The sequence below is a fragment of the Antechinus flavipes genome, chromosome 3 (genome assembly GCF_016432865.1).
Source record: "Antechinus flavipes isolate AdamAnt ecotype Samford, QLD, Australia chromosome 3, AdamAnt_v2, whole genome shotgun sequence".
Lineage (NCBI taxonomy): Eukaryota > Metazoa > Chordata > Mammalia > Dasyuromorphia > Dasyuridae > Antechinus > Antechinus flavipes.
In genome coordinates, this window is record NC_067400.1 from 197,718,594 (window position 1) to 197,741,297 (window position 22,704).

Consider the following 22,704-nt stretch of genomic DNA (forward strand, 5'->3'; position numbering starts at 1 on the left):
AAAATATTCCTTTACTATCACATGAAAAGCCATATTTTGACCAGAGAGAGGAAGTAATCTCCCTCATTTTACATATATATAAGCAAGGCTCTACTAAAACAAAAATAGCTTTAATCTTCTCTCTGCATAGGGGGAAAAATCCCTTCTGCAAAATTCTCAGTAAAAAGAAAGAAACAAAGAACTACTTCTCAACTCTGCTTCCACCTCGGTTTCAAAAAGGATTATTCATAGGATGCATATTTCCCCAGCACAACAGAAGCTATACAGATTGGAGTTTGTAACTGGCTGATTATTCTTGTAGTACCAGGTTAATTCATTTTCTTACTCTGCCATTATCCCTTCCAGAGTTGCATTATATGGGGTTTTTATACAGCTCCTTTAGTCAAATAAGTCCTATAAATCAAAATCAGGCTCAGTTTTTGTTTATTTGACCTTCAAAAAACCTACAGTTTTGTTCTTTATTTTAGTTCAATGGATTTGTATAATTTTACTGAACAACTTAGTTACATCTCCATAAATGTCAAAAGTTCAAGGGCAAAATAAAATTTAATAATGCTTTGATCACTATTTTAAATGAAATATATGAGCCCCTGGTATGAGTGAAGAAATAACTGCTGAACACTCAAGAATCTTACCAGACTTTTAACAGAAGTAGGCAGTAATTTTTAATTTTGTACTTCTAAGGGGACGATATACAAATACACAAAATAACACAGATGCTAATTTGGTATCAAAGCAAAACAACAACAAGAACAAATCCAAGGATTCTCATAGAAATATAGAGGAAATAAAAATACTTCAAATGAAACATTGGCATGAAATTTCAAAAGCTATCAGACTGTAAGCAGAAAAGTTAGCACTCTACCACACCACTGTATTGCCCAATATTATTTACAAAAGCCCATGTTATGCAAAAAAAATACTCGTATCCCTATTTCGACCAAATCATAGGAATAATTAATAATGGTTTGGGGTTTGATTGTTGTTGTTGTTTTTAATGATTCAATCTAGGTTAAATGCCTTGACCAAAGTCACACAACTAGTAAATATCAAGTGTCTGAGATTAGATTGGATGTAGGTCCTCCTTACTCCAGGGTCCATGCACCACCTAGCTGCTTCAGGAATAATAAAAATTAAGTAATCTTCTAAACATTAACATGGAAATATTGAGAAACAGGAGTGTGGTATAGTGAAAAGTGAACTTTCTTTTTCCTTTCCAAAGAACATAGTTTTCAGTCACATATCTGTTTCTCCTCTATGGGCCTCAATTTTCTTATAAAGAAATTGTACTCAATGATCTGAGCATTTGATTGGTGCAATCATAGAATGATAGTCTTGTGTTCAGGAAGATCTGACTTCAAATATTGCCTCCTATACGTAATATTTATACGATCCTGGAAAAAATCCCTGATATCAGCCTTGGTTTCTTCATCTGTAAAATGAAGTGCTTAGATAGAAGTCTTAGGTCTCCAAATCAGAGAAGCTCTAAGTTAACTTCTACTCCTAAATCCTATGATCCTGCATAAAATGCTAAAATTTTTGTTTTAAGATGTTAATCTTTTCCTTCATTGAACCTTCATTGGTTTTAACCTTGATTGTTACCTCTTATTAAGTGGAAGTTTGAACTTAATCTTGTTTCCTAAATTGACACGAAAGTATAACATCTTACTTATGGTTTGCTGCATTCAAAACCCTGGTCTTTAAACAATAATCTCTCTTTTTAAAAAATTTTTATTTAATAATTACTTTATATTGACAGAATCCATGCCAGGGTAATTTTTTTTATAACATTATCCCTTGCACTCGTTTCTGTTCCGATTTTTCCCCTCCTTCCCTCCACCCCCTCCCCTAGATGACAAGCAATCCTATATATGTTGGATATGTTGCAGTATATCCTAGATACAATATATGTTTGCAGAACCGAGCAGTTCTCTTGTTGCACAGGGAGAATTGGATTCAGAAGGTATAAATAACCCGGGAAGAAAAACAAAAATGCAGATAGTTCACATTCGTTTCCCAGTGTTCTTTCTTTGGTTTTAGCTGCTTCTGTCCATCATTTATCAGTTGAAACTCAGGTCTCTTTGTCAAAGAAATCCACTTCCATCAAAATATGTCCTCATACAATATCGTTGTCGAAGTGTATAATGATCTCGTGGTTCTGCTCATTTCACTTAGCATCAGTTCATGTAAGTCTCGCCAGTCCTCCCTGTATTCATCCTGTTGGTCATTTCTTACAGAACAATAATATTCCATAACATTCATATACCACAATTTACCCAGCCATTCTCCAATTGATGGGCATCCATTCAATTTCCAGGTTCTAGCCACTACAAACAGGGCTGCTACAAACATTTTGGCACATACAGGTCCCTTTCCCTTCTTTAGTATTTGCTCTCTAGAATGGTTGGGTTTGTTCACAACTCCACCAACAATGCATCAGTGTCCCCATTTTCCCGCATCCCCTCCAACATTCATCATTATTTTTTCCTGTCATCTTAGCCAATCTGACAGGTGTGTAGTGGTATCTCAGAGTTGTCTTAATTTGCATTTCTCTGATTAATAATGATTTGGAACACTCTTTCATATGATTGGTAATAGTTTCAATTTCATCCTCTGAAAATTGTCTGTTCATATCCTTTGACCATTTATCAATTGGAGAATGGCTTGATTTCTTATAAATTTGAGTCAGTTCTCTATATATTTTGGAAATGAGGCCTTTATCAGAACCTTTAACTGTGAAGATGTTTTCCCAGTTTGTTGCTTCCCTTCTAATCTTGTTTGCATTAGTTTTATTTGTACAAAGGCTTTTTAATTTGATGTAATCAAAATTTTCTATTTTGTGATCAGTAATGGTCTCTAGTTCATCTTTGGTCACAAATTTCTTTCTCCTCCACAAGTCTGAGAGATAAACTATCCTATGTTCCTCTAATTTATTTGTAATCTTGTTCTTTATGCCTAGGTCATGGACCCATTTTGATCTTATCTTGGTATATGGTGTTAAGTGTGGGTCCATGCCTAATTTCTGCCATACTAATTTCCAATTATCCCAGCAGTTTTTATCAAATAATGAATTCTTATCCCAGAAGTTAGGGTCTTTGGGTTTGTCAAACACTACATTGCTATAGTTGACTATTCTGTCTTGTGAACCTAACCTTTTCCACTGATCTATTAATAATCTATATAATTACTGATCTATATAATCTATTTCTTAGCCAATACCAAATGGTTTTGGTGACTGCTGCTTTATAATATAATTTTAGATCAGGTACAGCTAGGCCACCTTCACTTGATTTTTTTTCATTAATTCCCTTGAGATTCTCGACTTTTTATTGTTACATATGAATTTTGTTGTTATTTTTTCTAGATCATTAAAATATTTTCTTAGAAGTCTGATTGGTATAGCACTAAATAAATAGATTAGTTTAGGGAGTATTGTCATCTTTATTATGTTCGCTCGGCCGATCCAAGAGCACTTAATATTTTTCCAATTATTTAAGTCTGACTTTATTTGTGTGGAGACTTTTTTATAATTTTGCTCATATAATTCCTGACTTTCCTTTGGTAGATAGATTCCCAAATATTTTATGTTATCAACAGTTATTCTGAATGGAATTTCTCTTTGTATCTCTTGCTGTTGGGTTATGTTGGTGTGGTATAAAAATGCTGAGGATTTATGGGGATTTATTTTGTAGCCAGCTACTTTGCTAAAATTATGAATTATTTCTAATAGCTTTTTAGTAGAATCTCTGGGGTTCTCTAGGTATACCATCATATCATCTGCAAAGAGTGATAGTTTGGTTTCCTCATTGCCAACTCTAATTCCTTTAATATCTTTCTCGACTCTTATTGCCGAGGGTAGTGTTTCTAATATGATATTAAATAATAATGGTGATAGTGGGCAACCTTGCTTCACTCCAGATCTTACTGGGAAAGGTTCCATTTTTCCCTATTGCATATGATGCTTATTGATGGTTTTAGATATATGCTCCTGACTATTTTAAGGAAAAGTCCATTTATTCCTATGCTCTCAAGTGTTTTTATTAGGAATGGATGTTGGATTTTATCAAATGCTTTTTCTACATCTATTGAGATGATCATATGTTTTTGTTTGTTTGGTTATTGATATAGTCAATTATTCTAATAGTTTTCCTAATATTGAACCAGCCCTGCATTTCTGGTATAAATCCTACTTGGTCATAGTGTATTATCCTGGGGATGATTTTCTGTAACCCTTTTGCTAATATTTTATTTAAGATTTTAGCATCAATATTCATTAGGGAGATTGGTCTATAATTTTCTTTCTCTGTTTTCAGCCTACCTGGTTTAGTTATCAGTACCATATCTGTGTCATAAAAGGAGTTTGGTAGGACACCTTCAATCCCTATTTTTTCAAATAGTTTATTTAGCATTGGAGTTAATTGTTCTTTGAATGTTTGGTAGAATTCACATGTAAATCCATCTGGTCCTGGGGATTTTTTCTTAGAGAGTTGATTGATAGTTTGTTCTATTTCTTTTTCTGAGATGGGACTGTTTAGGATATTTACTTCTTCCTCTGTTAGTTTGGGCAAGCTATATTTTTGGAGGTATTTTTCTATTTCATTTAAGTTGTTGAATTTATTGGCATAAAGTTGGGCAAAGTAACTCCTAATTATTGCTCTAATTTCCTCTTCATTAGTGGCGAGTTCTCCCTTTTCATTTTTAAGACTAACAATTTGATTTTCCTCTTTCCTTTTTTAAATCAGATTTATTAAGGGTTTGTCTATTTTGTTGGTTTTTTCATAGAACCAACTCTTAGTTATATTAATTAATTCAATAGTTTTTTTACTTCCAATTTTATTGATCTCTCCTTTTATTTTTTGAATTTCAAGTTTAGTGTTTGATTGGGGGTTTTTAATTTGTTCCTTTTCTAGCATTTTTAGTTGCAAGCCCAATTCATTGACCTTCTCTTTCTCTATTTTATACAAATAGGCCTCTAGAGATATGAAATTTCCCCTTATTATCACTTTGGCTGCATCCCATACATTTTGGTATGATGTCCCATTATTATCGTTTTCTTGGGTGAAGTTATTAATTATGTCTATAATTTGCTGTTTCACCCACTCATTCTTTAGTATGACATTATTTAGTTTCCAATTATTTTTTGGTCTACTTCCTCCTGGCTTTTTGTTGAATGTAATTTTCATTGCATCGTGGTCTGAAAAGGATGCCTTTACTATTTCTGCCTTACTGCATTTGAGTTTGAGGTTTTTATGTCCTAATATATGGTCAGTTTTTGTATAGGTTCCATGAACTGCTGAAAAAAAAGTGTATTCCTTTCTGTCTCCATTACATTTTCTCCAGAGATCTATCATATCTAACTTTTCTAGTATTCTATTTACCTCTTTGACTTCTTTCTTATTTATTTTGTGGTTTGATTTATCTAATTCTGAGAGTGCAAGGTTAAGATCTCCCACTATTATAGTTTTACTGTCTATTTCTTCTTGCAGCTCTCTTAATTTCTCTTTTAAGAATTTAGATGCTACACCACTTGGCGTGTATATGTTTAATAGTGATATTGCTTCATTATCCATGCTACCCTTAAGCAAGATATAGTGCCCTTCCTTATCTCTTTTAATTAGATCAATTTTTGCTTTAGCTTGATCTGAGATCAGGATGGCTATCCCTGCTTTTTTTACTTCACCTGAAGCATAGTAGATTTTGCTCCAACCTTTTACCTTTAACCTGCATATATCTCCCTGCTTCAGGTGTGTTTCCTGTAAACAACATATTGTAGGATTCTGGCTTTTAATCCATTCTGCTAACCATTTCCTCTTTATGGGGGAGTTTACCCCATTCACATTTATGGTTAGAATGACCAATTCTGTATTACCTGCCATCTTGTTAACCCCGGTTTATGCTTTTCTCCCTTCTTTCCCCTTTACCCCCCTTTCTAGTATTAAGCTTGTGAGCACCACTTGCTTCTCACAGCCCTCTCTTTTTAGTATCCCTCCCCTTGCCTTAGAGTTCCTTCCCCTATCTTACCCCTTTCACTCCCAGTTTCCGTATTCCCTTCCACTTAGCTTATTCCTTCCCTTTTCACTTTTCCCTTCTAACTTTTCAATGAGGTAGGAGAAGTTTCACCATAGATTGAATATGTCTAAAATTTTTCTCTTAAAGCCAATTCTGAAGGCAGTAAGATACCCACTATATTCATCCCCCTCCATTCTTTCTCTCAGATATAATAGGTTTCCTATGCCTCTTCATGAGATGTACTACCCCCACTTTACACTTTTTCTGGTACAATGTCCTTTCCACATCAGTTTCTAGAACAAGGTATACATGTATTCTTTATACATCTTTATAGCCGAAATATAGTTCCCAAGATTAATCTTTACCTTTTTAGATTTCTCTTGAGTTCTATATTTGTAGATCAAATTTTTTTTAAGTTCTGACTTTTTCATAAAAAATAGGTGAAATTTGCTTATTTCGTTGAATGTCCATCTTCTTCCCTGGAAAAAGATGCTCATTCTAGCTGGGCAAGTTATTTTTGGTTGCATACCAAGTTCCTTAGCCTTTCGGAATATCATATTCCAGGCCCTTCGATCTTTTAGTGTGGATGCTGCCAGATCCTGGGTGATCCTTATTGTGTCTCCTTGATACTTGAATTGGGCTTTTCTAGCCGCCTGCAATATTTTTTCCTTCGTCTGAGGGTTCATTTGGCCACTATATTCCTTGGTGTTTTGATTTTAGGATCCCTTTCAGTGGGTGATCGATGAATTCTTTCAATGTTTATTTTTTCCTCTGTTCCTATGACTTCTGGACAGTTCTCTTTGATAATTTCCTGCAAAATAGTGTCCAGGCTCTTTTTTTCATCATGCTTTTCTGGGAATCCAATGATTCTCAGATTGTCTCTCTTGGATCTGTTTTCCAGGTCTGTTGTCTTCCCCAGGAGGTATTTCACATTCTTTTCCATTGTTTGATTTTTTTGGATTTGCTTGACTGATTCTTCTTGTCTCCTCGAGTCATTCAATTCCAATTGTTCGATTCTGATTTTCAGTGAAGTATTTTCTTCACTCACTCTTTTAAAATCTTTTTCTAATTGTCCCATTGAGTTCTTTTGTTCTGTGGAATTTTTCTCCATTTCGCCAATTTTGTTTTTTAGAGAGCTATTTTCTGTTTCCAGTTCACCAATCCTATTTTTCAAGGATTTTATTTCTTTATCCACTCTCTCTTTAACTGACTTCTCCAGGCTCTTTTGCCATTTTTCTTCTAGCTCCCTTGTGAGAGCCTTTGTAATTTCCTCCATGAGATTCATCTGTGCTGAGGAACAGATGATCTCCTCCTTTGGGGATTCCCCTGGAGACTGTCTGTTTTTAGTCTCCTCAGGATTTAGAGTCTGCTCTCTATCTGTATAGAAGCTATCAAGGGTTAAAGTCCTCTTCAGTTTCTTGCTCATTCTGTCTAATAATCAAAGACAAACTAGCAAAGAAAAGAAGAAAAAACTGGAGTCTTTCTTTGGAGGAGGGGCTGGGTGGTGTTACCGAGCTTCCTCTACAGACTGTGGGGGCAGCAGTGAGGCACTAGCCCGACTGTGCTGCGCCTGCGCTCTGAGATCCCAGAGCGTGCTGAGTTGGAGGGGAGGAAGGGTGGCCAGGTCCCGAGAGACTCCAGCTGTTTGGGGTTGTATTCTTCACCCCCGGTGTTTTTAGCTTCTCTGCTGGGCTGCTGACTTGCTGCCGGAGCAAAGTATCCAAACCTGTAGCGAAGCTCTCCCCGCAGAGACGGCTGCGATCACTCCCCACCCTCTCTCCAGTCTGCTCCCGTGCTCTCACTGCCACGGCCTGCCACCTGTGCCCGATCTAAAACCGTCCCAGCCCTCCAGTAGAAACAGACCTTTCTTGGCAATTCTCAAGGATGGCTTCTCTTAGTAACTATTTGTGGGTTTTTTTTCAGTGAAACATTAATTCAGAGGCTTGTAATGAAATGGATAGTGAGAGAAAGTGTGGAGCTACACAGCTGTGTGCCTCCTCTCTGCCATCTTAACCAGAAGTCCCCCCAATAATCTCTTCAGAATAAAATTACAAATAATAAATAAGTACAATTACTGGCTGTGACTGTTCTTACCTCCTGGAATTATTAACCTTAACTTGGTATTCTTTAATGTTCCTAATCAATTTAATCATAATCAGTAAAAAACAGCATTTATTAAGTGCTTAAAATGTTGGACCACAATGCTAAATGCTGGAAATAAAAAAATAAAAACAAAAACAGTCCCTGCACTCATAAAGCTTATATTCTAATGAGACAGATTGTTGTGCCACAGTTCTCTTTTATCATCCTGACTCAGTTTCCTTAAATTATCCTGCCTCGGTTCCCCTGAATTGTTCTCCCTCCGTTCCTAATTGTTCTGATCAATCCTTACAACAACACCCCTCCCTCCTATTCATGATGATCCAGATAAGGAAAAAGACCTTCTATCTTAGACATCATCAGAATGTTGTGTGCTGGGAGTCAAGATGGTGGAGAAGGCCCATGCGACTTTCTGAGCCTCTCATACTTTCACTACAAATTATTAAATTAAGCCTCAAAAATAGTGCTTGACTGGTAAAATTCAGGAAGATTGGAAGTGCAACAACTGACCAGTTGAAGATAATCTGGAAGATTGCCAGAAAAAGTTTGTCCTAAGTGGCGGGAACAGACCAGTGTAGGCAGGGATAGAACCAGAGGCTATCATTTGGAGTGAACCAGGAGCAGGGGCAGTCTCCGTGGTTGGAAGATTTATAGAGAGCTCTCTGCCATAGGCTAACTGCTTTGCTTTAGTTGCTGAGTAGTGGACCAGCAGAGAAATTAGAGCCTAGGGTAGAGGGTACTCTGAAGGATCCAGAGCCTAACAGGATCTGGCTGCACCCACCCAGGACCAGAAGTGACTCAGTGCAGACCATAATACACCTCTGTAGTGGCATTCTGCAGCAGGGGCTTTCAAAGCTGCACATCATGGGGCACAGCCCAAGGCAGCCTCTAATCTGCACAGTGGGGGGTTTGGCCTGGGGCAGTGAAATTTCCCCAGCTTGACTATACTCCCCAGGCAGAGGCACTTCCGGTACCCTGAGGGGTGGGGAAACTGCTACTCAAAGTGGGCTTTTGCAGGGGTACAGTGATACATTTGCTGCTCAGCTTCTGGCCCCAAGGCAGTCGCTAAAATCCTCACAGTGGGTCTCCTCATAGGGTACTTTTGGAACTCAGCCCATGATACCCAGGCCTATTCACTTCCAATGTGGAGCTTTTCCCAGAGCACCTCTGCAGCTCAGCCGCTCTTTGCAACCCACTGACAGGACAGCTACTGTCCATATATCTATCCCTGCTCTACAGAGGAAGCTGGTCACCTCCTTGACCTGAAGACAGACCCTAAAGGTTTTTTAAAAATGAGTAAAAAATCAAAAAGAAAATTGATAGCATCTATACAGAAAGAGAACAGGTTTTCAACCCTAGGAGACTAATAGGAGACCGTCTCCAGACAATACCCCAAAGGAGGATGTAACCTGGTCCCCACACAAAAGGCTGTCCTAGAAGAAACTATAAAAATTCTTAAAAGAGAGCTAGAAGAAAAATGGGGAAAGGAAAGAGAAGCTACACAAGAGAGTAACAACTTCCTGAAATGTGAATTGGAAAAGGTAAAGAACTCCCAGGAAGTGCAGAATTTGTGAATTGGAAAAAAAAAAAAAAAAAAAAAAAAAAAAAAAAAGAACTCCCAAGAAAGTAGGATTTGTGAATAGGAAAAAAGAATAACTCAGGAAAAAAAAATAGTGAAATGGAAAAAATTCGATAGAGCAAAACAACTCATTTAAAAATTCAATTGGACATATGCAAAAAGAAGTAAAAAAAGCTAATGAAGAAAATAACTCATTAAAAATCAGAACTGAATGAAGAGAAATGAATGATTCATTGAGACGTCAAAAATCAGTCAAGCAAAACCAAAAAAAAAAAGAAAAATTAGGAAAAAAATGTTAAATATGTACTTGGAAAAACAACAGACCTGGAAAATAGATCTAGGAGAGAGAATCTGAGGATCATTGGACTTCCTGAAAATTATGATGAAATTAAAAGCCTAGATACTATTTTACAAAATAAACCATCAAAGAGAATCACCCAGATGTAAAGGAATCGAAAGGTAAAATAGGTATTGAAATAATTCACCGAACATCTTCTGAAAAAGACCCTAAAATAAAAACTCCAAAGAATATTGTGGCTAAATTTCAGAACTAATAAACTAAGGAAACATATTACAAGCCAGAAAAAACAAAAAACAATTCAAATACCAAGGTGCCACAATAAGGATCACTCAAGATCTGCTGCTTCCACATAAAAGGATCTAAAAACCTGGAAGCTGATGTTCCGAAATGCAAAAGAAGTATGGAATTTCTTCCATAGAAGAAAATGGACATTTAATGAAAAATATTAATTCCATATGTTTCTAAGGAAAAAAAAAAACAGATGTAAACAAAAAACTTGATCTCCAACATAGGACTCAAGAGAAGCAGAAAAAGATAAAAATAGCTCTTGAAAACTGTCTTTCTGTAGTGAGTATAAATAAAGACTACATGGATAATTGGATTTTACTGACATAACATAAAAAAGGAAAGAGAAATGTATAAGGTATAGTGTCAGAAAAAGGGAAAAGGAGAGATAAAAAGAGGGAAACTACATCCCAAGAAGAGGCAAAGGAAATCTATCATATCTGAGGAAATTTAGAGAGGGGAAAGTATGAATCTTACTCATCAGAATTGGCTCAAAGAGAAAATAATTGACATATTTGTTTTACAGAGAAACTTCTCTCACCTCATGAAAAAGTGAGAGAGGAAAAGGGAAAAGGAAAAGAGTAATAAGGGAAGAGTACTAGAAAGGGGAAGGGATTCAAAGGGAGGGATCCTAAAGAGGGAGAGCCATGTGACACAAGTAGTGCCCAAAAGTTTAATTCTGGGAAAAGTGTTAAGGGGGGGCAAGAAAAAGAAAAGCAAAATCTGGGGATAATAAGATGGCAGGAAATACAGAATTAGTCATTTTAACCATAAATGTGAATGGCATGAACTCTCCCATAAAGCAGAAGCAGATAGCAGACTGAATCAAAAGTCAGAACCCTACAATCTGTTGTTTATAGGAAACACATTTAAAACAGGGAGATATATATAGAGTAAAGGTTAAAAGGCTGGAGCAGAATCTACTGTGCTTCAGGTGAAGTCAAAAAAGCAAGGATAGCCATCCTTATCTCAGATCAAGCAAAAGCAAAAATTGATCTAATCAAAAGAGATAAGCAAGGAAACTATATCTTACTACAGGGTAGCATAGACAATGAAGCAATATCAATACTAAATATATATGCACCAAATGGTATAGCATCTAACTTCCTAAAGGAGAAGGTAAGAGAGTTGCAAAAAGAAATAGACAGTAAAACTATAATAGTGGGAGATCTCAAGATTGCACTCTCAAAATTAGATAAATCAAACCACAAGAAAAATAAGAAAGAAATCAAAGAGGTAAATAGAATATTATAAAAATTAGATATGATAGATCTTCGGAGAAAACTGAATGGTGACAGAAAGAAGTATACTTTCTTCTCAGCAGTTCATGAAAGCTATACAAAAATTGAACATATATTAGAACATAAAGACCTCAAATTTAAATACAGAAAGGTAGAAATAGTAAATGCTTCCTTTTCAGATCCTGATGCAACAAAAACTACATTCAACAACAAGTTAGGGGTAAATAGACCAAAAAGTAAGTGGAAACTAAATAATCTCATCTTAAAAAATGATTGAGTAAAAAGGCTAAGTATAAACACAATCAATAATTTCACTTAAGATAATGACAATGATGAGACATCATTCCAAAATTTGTGGGATGCAGCCAAAGTGGTAATAAGGGAAAATTTCTATCTTTAGAGGCTTAATTGAATAAAATAGAGAAAGAGCAGACCAATGAATTTGGCTTGCATCTTAAAAAGCTAGAAAAAGACCAAATTAAAAACCCCCAATCAAATACTAAATTTGAAATTCTAAAATGAAAAGAAGAAAAGCTATTGAATTCATAAATATAACTAAGAGTTGGTTTTATGAAAAAAACAATAAAATAGATAAACCTTTTTTAAAAATCTGATTAGAAAAAAAGAAAAAGGAAAATCAAATTATTAGTCTTAAAAATTAAAAGGGAGAACTTTCCACCAATGAAGAAGAAATTAGAGTAATAATAAGGAGTTATTTTGCCCAACTTTATGGCAATAAATTTGATAACCTAAATAAAATGGATGACAGTTAACCCCAATGCTAATAAACTATTTGAAAAAAATAGGGAATGAAGGAATCCTACCAAATTCCTTTTATGACACAGATGTGGTACTGATACCTAAACCAGGTGGGTTGAAAACAGACAAAGAAAAGTATAGACCAATCTCCCTAATGGATATTGATGCTAAAATCTTGAATAAGATATTGGCAAAAAGACTACAGAAAATCATTCCCAAGATAATACACCATGATCAAGTAGGATTCATAACAAGAATGCAAGGCTGTTTCAACATTAGGAAAACTAATAGTATAATGGACCATATTAATAATCAAATTAACAAAAACCATATGATCATCTCAATAGATGCAGAAAAAGCATTTAATAAAATCCAACATCCATTCCTATTAAAAAAAAACACTTAAGAGAATAGGAATAAATGGACTTTTCCTTAAAATAATCAATAGCATCTATTTAAAACTATCAGTAAGCATCCTATATAATGGGGATAAACTGGAACCATTCCCAATACAATCAGGAGTGAAGCAAGGTTGCCCACTATCACCATTACTATTCAGTATTGTATTATGAATGCTAGCTTTGGCAATAAGAGTTGAGAAAGAGATTAAAGCAATTAGAGTAAGAAATGAGGAAACCAAATTATCACTCTTTGCAGATAATATGAAGGTATATTTGGAGAACCCCAGAGATTCTATTAAAAAGCTATTAGAAATAATCCACACCCTTTAGCAAGTTGCAGGATATAAAATAAACCCACATAAATCTTCAGTATTCTTATATATCACTAACAAAATCCAACAGAGTTACAAAGAGAAATTCTATTTAAAGTTTTTACCGATCATATAAAATATTTAGGAATCTATTTGCCAAGGGAAAATCAAGACACTTTATGAGCAAAACTACAAAACACTTTCCATACAAATAAAGTCAGATCTAATCAATTGGAAAAATATTAAATGCTCTTGAATAGGGCGAGCAAATATAATAAAGATGACAATACGACCTAAACTAACCTATTTATTTAGCATTATACCACTCAGACTCCCAAAAAATATTTTAATGACCTAAAAAAAATAACAACAAAGTTCATATGGAAAAACAAAAGATCAAAAATTTCAAGGGAATTAATGAAAAAAAAATCAAATGAAGGTGCCTAGCTGTACCAGATCAAAAATTATATTATAAAGCAGCAGTTACTAAAACTATCTGGTATTGGCTAAGAAACAGACTAGTTGATCGATGAAATAGGTTAGGGTCAAAGGACAAAACATCCAATAACTTTAATAATCTAGTGTTTGACAAACCCAAAGACCCCAGTTTCTGGGATAAGAATACATTATTTGACAAAAATTGCTGGGAAAATTGGAAATTAGTATGGCAGAAACTAGGCATTGACCCACACTTAACACTGTACACCAAGATAAGGTCAAAATGGGTTCATGACCTAAGCATAAAGAATGAGATGATAAATAAATTGGAAGAGCATAGGATAGTTTACCTCGCAGACCTGTGGAAGAGGAAGGAATTTATGGAACTAGAGAACACTATTGACCACAAAATATAAAATTTTGATTATATCAAATTGAAAAGTTTTTGTACAAACAAAACTAATGCAGACATGATTAGAGGGGAAGCAATAAACTGGGAAAACATTTTTATAGTCAAAGGTTCTGATAAAGACCTCATTTTCAAAATATATAGAGAATTGACTCTATAAGAAATCAAGCCATTCTCCAATTGATAAATGGTCAAAAGATATAAACAGACAATTCTCAGACGAAGAAATTGAAACTATTTCTAGCCATATGAAAAGATGCTCCAAGTCATTATTAATCAGAGAAATGCAAATTAAGAGAACTCTGAGATACCACTACACACCTGTCATATTGGCTAGAATGACAGGGAAAGATAATGCAAAATGTTGGAGGGGATGTGGGAAAACAGGGACCTGATACATTGTTGGTTGGATTGTGAATACATCCAACCATTCTGGAGAGCAATTTGGAACTATGCTCAAAAAGTTATCAAACTGTGCATACCCTTCAATCCAGCAGTGCTACTACTGGGCTTATATCCCAAAGAAATCTTAAAGAAGGGAAAGGGACCTGTATATGCATTCAACATTCTTATGTTTGTGGCAGGTCTCTTTGCATTGGCCAGAAAGTGGAAACTGGGTGGATGCCCATCAATTGGAGAATGGCTGAATAAATTGTGGTATATGAATATTATGGAATGTTATTGCTCTGTAAGAAATGATGAGCAGGATGATTTCAGAAAGGCCTGGAGAGACTTATATGAACTGATGCTGAGTGAAATGAGTAGGACCAGATCACTATATACTTCAACAAGAATACTGATGATCAATATGTATGATCAATTCTGATGAACATGGCCCTCTCCAACAGTGAGGTGAAACAAATCACTTCCAATAGATTAGTAATGAATTGAACCAGCTACACCCAGTGAAAGAACTCTGGGAGATGACTATGTGTGGTGAGCTTTTTCTTCTCAAAACGCAGCCAGGTGATAAAAGTTCAGATCTTTTATTATCTCCAGTATAGCCCAGTTAGCTTAGAGGCCTATCTCTCTGCTTGGTTCCAAGAGCTCTCTCTGAATGTCGCCAAATCCAAAGTTCTGGTCCTTCAGCCTCTGCCTCTACTTTCTTCAGCCTCCAGCCAGCTCCACTCTTCATGTCATTCCAGTGAAATCTCGACTTCTTCACTCTGAAGAACTTCTTTGACTGGCCCATTGAAGCTCTATTTATGCTCCTTCAAGAGAGGGATTGTGGGTTTTCTCCCATAGTGCTCTCTGGCCCAAAGAGCTTCAAGGGAGGTGTGAACTCATTGAACTCCAATGAGTAAAAGTGTGAACACAAGCCTTGTATTAATTAGTTCTACTTAGTACCTTGTTTCAGGTTCTGCCCAAAATCTTCTTGTAAGATTAGATCAACTCTAATTAGTTAACAGTTTGTAAGGATTCCAACAACTATGAACCACTACATAGAATTCCCAATCCCTCTATTTTTGTCTGCCTGCATTTTTGATTTCCTTCACAGGCTAATTGTTCACTATTTCAATGTCTGATTCTTTTTGTACAGCAAAATAACTGTATGGACATGTATACATATGTTCTAATTAACTTATGCTTTAACATATTTAACATATATTGGTCAACCTGCCATCTGGGGGAAGGGGTGGGGGAAAGAAGGGAAAAAGTTGGAACAAATGGTCTTGCAATTGTCAATACTGAAAAATTACCCATGAATATATCTTGTAAATAAAAAACTATAATAAAGAAAAAGAATGTTGGGTGCCTCTCTTCATTCTGTAATCCCAATTTATCCAATGTCCCCCATGCCTCCCCCCACCCTATCAGAATCAGATTCATAGTCTTGTTCCCGGTCTCCTAACCATGACTCTGCCCCTGCCTCGATCTTGCCCTGTATCTAGGCCATATTTATATATGTCATTGAAAACTCACATTGTTTGCTGGATTCTTAGAGACAATAGTCTCATAAATCTCTCCATTTCAAATAAATTATTAAATATTCTCTAATCTCCATCTTGGCCCAGTTTCTCTGGTATTACAAGATAAAATATAAGTGAGTAGATATGTAAAACATTCATACAGCACATTTGTAAAATAATTCCAGAGGAAAGACACTAACAGCAGTGATATCAGAAAAAGAAAATGAAATTTGGCCTTACTACTGAAGGAAACCAGTAGACAGCCAAAGCAAAAGTATGGTGTTCGGAAATGGAATTTCATGACATTGTTTTTTCTTAATCTTTTCTATACTGTGGAAGTCTGATAAAGCCTAGAAATATCTGCAAATGATGTTTTTAAATGCATCAAACAAAATGCATATAATTAACTTCCTTTAAATCCAAGTTAAATTGGCCTTAACCAATCCTAATTTCTTCCCACTGGTGATTGCTCTCTATTAAACTTTTACATAGATTCTTTGTACATATTTGTTACCTTGTTGTCTCTCACTGGATTGTTGTCTCTCCTGAAATCATGGCCTGTTTGTTTTAGGGTTTTTCTTTTTTGGCCTTTTGTTATATTCCTAAAGTTTAGCATAGTATCTAAATGCTAATTGACTGATTAACTCAAAGAATTGCAAATAAGTGAATGGAACTAGAGAGAATAATAAGTGAAAAGAAAGTAAAGAGTAAAAAGAATAGAAAGGAGCCAGGTAGTGAATAGTAGAGGGATATAGTTAAGAATCATGTGAATACTGATGCATTGTTGGTGAAGTTGTGAACGAATCCAACCATTCTGGAGAGCAATCTGGAATTATGCCCAAAAAGTTATCAAACTGTGCATACCCTTTGATCCAGCAGTGTTTCTATTGGGCTTATACCCCAAAGAGATACTAAAAAAAGGAAAGGGACCTGTATGTGCCAAAATGTTGGTAGCAGCCCTGTTTGTAGTGGCTAGAAACTGGAAAATGAATGGATGCCCATCATTTGGAGAATGGCTGGGTAAATTGTAGTATATGAATGTTATGGAATATTATTGTTCTGTAAGAAATGACCAACAGGATGAATACAGAGAGGCTTGGAGAGACCTACATGGACTGATGCTAAGTGAGATGAGCAGAACCAGGAGATCATTATACACTTCGACAACGATATTGTATGAGGATGTATTCTGATGGAAGTGGATTTCTATGACAAAGAGACCTAACTGAGTTTCAATGGATAAATGATGGACAGAAACAGCTATACCCAAAGAAGGAACACTGGGAAACGAATGTGAACTATTTGCATTTTTGATTTTCTTCCCGAGTTATTTTTACCTTCTGAATCCAATTCTCCCTGTGCAACAGGAGAACTGTTTGGTTCTGCAAATATGTATTATATCTAGGATATACTGCAACATATTTAACATATATAGGACTGCTTGCCATCTTGGGGGGGGTGGAGAGAGGGAGGGGAAAAAACGAAACATAAGCAAATGCAAGGGATAATGTTGTAAAAAATTACCCTGGCATGGATTCTGTCAATACAAAGTTATTATTAAATAAAATAAAATTTAAAAAATTAAAAAAATTAAAAAAAAGAATCATGTGAAGATCAAAGTGACTGGGATTTCTTTTCTTTTTATTCATTAATTAGAAAAGTTCAATTAAGAAAAAGAAAAGCATTCACAAGCAATACTTACTGCAAGTGATAAGTCCTTTTTTACTGGGGGGAAAATAGTCATGAGAACTTTTGAAAGGTGAACAGTCACCGTACTTTATTTTTCTAAAAGAATAAGATACTGAAGAGAGGAAAGATATTTTGATAGCAATAACTGAAAAGACAATGAAGAACACCAGTCAGAAAGAGGAGTTATTATAAATAGCTAATTGAAAGATGCTTAACCAGGATAATGATTCAAACAAAACAGACCGTTTTTAAATCAAATTGTCTTGGATACAATGCAAAGAACTCTGGAAAAAGATTAGAATTTGTTAGGGAACTTGTTTGTCCTTCATTCTCAAAGAAGACCATGAGATCAAAAAGATGATGCTATCACTTGCAGGATTTAAATGAGGGAGAGCAGTGCAAAGTAAAGAGCTTCATTTTCTCCAGTTGAACCATCTGAGTCCAATGTAAAAAAAAAAAAAAAAAAAAGTCAGGACAACTGGAGATGACCCTTGTTTGGGAACTAAAATTGACTAGGAAGACTATAAAAACTGGAATGATATATAGAATTAAGAGAAAGATGACACAGTGAAGATTTATAGAGTTTTAAAATTTGTCACTCCTTCTGCTTTTGACATTTGACTTTTTCTCTCCTTTTGGAAATGTGGTTATTTAATTGATAGTAGAGTTTGTTTTTGTTTTTCAAAAGAATAAATTGTTTAAATGGAAGAAAAAAGAGTGACTAGAATGAAAAAAACAACCTGGTTAAAAAAAGAATGGGTGTTTTAGCCCTATAGCTCTGTAACAAATTACCCATATGACTCCCAGTGCTTCAGGTTCTTATTAGTAAAAAGAAAATGGTTTGACAGAGTGATCTCTAAGGCCACTTTCTGATCTATGAAAATCAAAGGACACACTATGTCCCTGAATTTGTCAATACTATTGAAATAGCCCAGGCAATAAAATTCAAGACAGCCGCAATGAGGAAAATTTAGAATTTATTTAGTACCGAGCTCGGGATGGAGTTCTAATTGAATTCCATGCTTCAGAACTAAAGACAGCCTTATAAGCATTTCTGTTCGGTATGTTACATTTTTTAAAAATTTTATTTTATTTAATAATAACTTTGTATTGACAGAATCCATGCCAGGACAATCTTTATACAACATTATCCCTTGTAATCGCTTATGTTTCGTTTTTTCCCCTCCCTCCCTCCACCCCCCCCCAAGATGGCAAGCAGTCCCATACATGTCAAATATGTTGCAGTATATCCTAGATACAATACATATTTGCAGAACCGAACAGTTCTCCCGCTGCACAGGGAGAATTGGATTCAGAAGGTAAAAATAACTCGGGTAGAAAATCAAAAATGTAAATAGTTCACATTCATTTCCCAGTATTACTTCTTTGGGTGTAGCTGTTTCTGTCCATCATTTATCCATTGAAACTCAGTTAGGTCTCTTTGTCATAGAAATCCACTTCCATCAGAATACATCCTCATACAATATCGTTGTCGAAGTGTATAATGATCTCCTGGTTCTGCTCATCTCACTTAGCATCAGTCCATGTAGGTCTCTCCAAGCCTCTCTGTATTCATCCTGCTGGTCATTCCTTACAGAGCAATAATATTCCATAACATTCATATACAACAATTTGCCCAGCCATTCTCCAATTGATGGGCATCCATTCATTTTCCAGTTTCTAGCCACTACAAACAGGGCTGCTACCAACATTTTGGCACATACAGGTCCCTTTCCCTTTTTTAGTATTTCTTTAGGGTATAAGCCCAATAGAAACACTGCTGGATCAAAGGGTATGCATTTTGGGCATAATCCCCGATTGCTCTCCAGAATGGCTGGATTCATTCACAACTCCACTAACAATGCATCAGTGTCCCCGTTTTCCCGCATCCCCTCCAACATTCATCATTATTTTTTCCTGTCATCTAATCTGACAGGTGTGTAGTGATATCTCAGAGTTGTCTTAATTTGCATTTCTCTGATCAATAGTGATTTGGAACACTCTTTCATGTGAATGGTAATAGTTTCAATTTCTTCATCTGAAAATTGTCTGTTCATATCCTTTGACCATTTATCAATTGGAGAATGGCTTGATTTTTTATAAATTTGAGTCAGTTCTCTATATATTTTGGAAATGAGGCCTTTATCAGAACCTTTAATTGTAAAGATGTTTTCCCAGTTTGTTGCTTCCCTACTAATCTTGTTTGCATTCGTTCTGTTTGTACAAAGGCTTTTTAATTTGATATAATCAAAATTTTCTATTTTGTGATTGGTAATGGTCTCTAGTTCATCTCTGGTCACAAATTTCTTTCTCCTCCACAAGTCTGAGAGATAAACTATCCTATGTTCCTCTAATTTATTTATAATCTCATTCTTTATGCCTACGTCATGGACCCATTTTGATCTTATCTTGGTATGTGGTGTTAAGTGTGGGTCCTTGCCTAATTTCTGCCATACTAATTTACAGTTATCGCAGCAGTTTTTATCAAATAATGAAATATTATCCCAAAATTTAGAATCTTTGGGTTGTCAAACACTAGATTGCTATAGTTGACTATTCTGTCTTGTGAACCTAACCTTTTCCACTGATCAACTAATCTATTTCTTAGCCAATACCAAATGGTTTTGGTGACTGCTGCTTTATAATATAATTTTAGATCAGGTACAGCTAGACCACCTTCATTTGGTTTTTTTTTTTTTTTCATTAATTCCCTTAAGATTCTCGACTTTTTATTGTTCCATATGAATTTTGTTGTTATTTTTTCTAAATCATTAAAATATTTTCTTGGAAGTCTGATTGATATAGCACTAAATAAATAGATTAGTTTAGGGAGTATTGTCATCTTTATTATATTCGCTCGGCCTATCCAAGAGCACTTAATATTTTTCCAATTATTTAAGTCTGACTTTATTTGTGTGGAAACTTTTTTGTAATTTTGCTCAAATAATTCCTGATTTTCCTTTGGTAGGTAGATTCCCAAATATTTTATGCTATCAACAGTTATTTTGAATGGAATTTCTCTTTGTATCTCTTGCTCTTGGATTTTGTTGGTGGTGTATAAGAATGCTGAGGATTTATGGGGATTTATTTTGTATCCTGCTACTTTGCTATAATTATGAATTATTTCTAATAGCTTTTTAGTAGAATCTCTGGGGTTTTCTAGGTATACCATCATATCATCTGCAAAGAGTGATAGTTTGGTTTCCTCATTGCCTACTCTAATTCCTTTAATCTCTTTCTCAACTCTTATTGCAGAGGCTAGTGTTTCTAATACAATATTGAATAATAATGGTGATAGTGGGCAACCTTGCTTCACTCCAGATCTTACTGGGAAAGGTTCCAGTTTTTCCCCATTGCATATGATGCTTAATGAAGGTTTTAAATATATGCTCCTAACTATTTTAAGGAAAAGTCCTTTTATTCCTATGCTCTCAAGTGTTTTTATTAGGAATGGATGTTGGATTTTATCAAATGCTTTTTCTGCATCTATTGAGATGATCATATGGTTTTTGTTTGGTTGGTTGTTGATATAGTAAATTATGTTAATAGTTTTCCTAATATTGAACCAGCCCTGCATTCCTGGTATAAATCCTACTTGCTCATAGTGTATTATCCTGGGGATGATTTTCTGTAATCTTTTTGCTAATATTTTATTTAAGATTTTAGCATCAATATTCATTAGGGAGATTGGTCTATAATTTTCTTTCTCTGTTTTCAGCCTACCTGGTTTAGTTATCAGTACCATATCTGTGTCATAAAAGGAGTTTGGTAGGACTCCTTCAATCCCTACTTCTTCAAATAGTTTATTTAGCATTGGAGTTAACTGATCTTTAAATGTTTGATAGAATTCAGATGTAAATCCATCTGGTCCTGGGGACTTTTTCTTAGGGAGTTGATTAATAGTTTGTTCTATTTCTTTTTCTGAGATAGGAGTGTTTAGGATATTTACTTCTTCCTCTGTTAGTTTGGGCAAGCTATATTTTTGGAGGTATTCTTCTATTTCATTTAAGTTGTTGAATTTATTGGCGTAAAGTTGGGCAAAGTAACTCCTAATTATTGCTCTAATTTCCTCTTCATTAGTGGTGAGTTCTCCCTTTTCATTTTTAAGACTAACAATTTGATTTTCCTCTTTCCTTTTTTAAATAAGATTTACTAAGGGTTTGTCTATTTTGTTGGTTTTTTCATAGAACCAAGTCTTAGTTTTATTAATTAATTCAATAGTTTTTTTTTTTACTTTCAATTTTATTGATCTCTCCTTTTATTTTTAGAATTTCAAGTTTAGTGTTTGATTGGGGGTTTTTAATTTGTTCCTTTTCTAGCATTTTTAGTTGCAAGCCCAATTCATTGACCTTCTCTTTCTCTATTTTATACAAATAGGCCTCTAGAGATATGAGATTTCCCCTTATTACCGCTTTGGCTGCATCCCATACATTTTGGTATGATGTCTCATTATTATCGTTTTCTTGGATGAAGTTATTAATTATGTCTATAATTTTCTGTGTCAGCCAATCATTCTTTAGTATGAGATTATTTAGTTTCCAATTATTTTTTGGTCTACTTTCCTGTGGCTTTTTATTGAATGTAATTTTCATTGCATCGTGGTCTGAAAAGGATGCATTCACTATTTCTGCCTTACTGCATTTGAGTTTGAGGTTTTTATGTCCTAATATATGGTCAATTTTTGTATAAGTTCCATGAACTGCTGAAAAGAAGGTGTACTCCTTTCTGTCCCCATTACATTTTCTCCAGAGATCTATCATATCTAATTTTTCTAGTATTCTATTTATCTCTTTGACTTCTTTCTTATTTATTTTGTGGTTTGATTTATCTAATTCTGAGAGTGCAAGGTTGAGATCTCCCACTATTATAGTTTTACTGTCTATTTCTTCTTGCAGCTCTCTTAATTTCTCTTTTAAGAATTTAGATGCTACACTACTTGGTGCATATATGTTTAATATAGATACTGCTTCATTATTCATTCTACCCTTTAGCAAGATATAGTGCCCTTCCTTATCTCTTTTGATTAGATCAATTTTTGCTTTAGCTTGATCTGAGATCAGGATGGCTACCCCTGCTTTTTTGACTTCACCTGAAGCATAGTAGGTTTTGCTCCAACCTTTTACCTTTAACCTGCATGTATCTCCCTGCTTCAGGTGTGTTTCCTGTAAACAACATATTGTAGGATTCTGGCTTTTCATCCATTCTGCTAACCATTTCCTCTTTTTTTTTTTTAATTTAATTTAATTTTATTTATTTTAAATTTTAAATTTAA

At 34.9% G+C, this 22,704-nt stretch overlaps 1 protein-coding gene across 1 annotated transcript in view; it reads left to right on the forward strand.

Annotated features, from left to right (window-relative positions):
* Positions 1 to 22,704, forward strand: part of EPHA6 (EPH receptor A6) — a 983,513-nt gene that overhangs the window by 501,435 nt on the left and 459,374 nt on the right.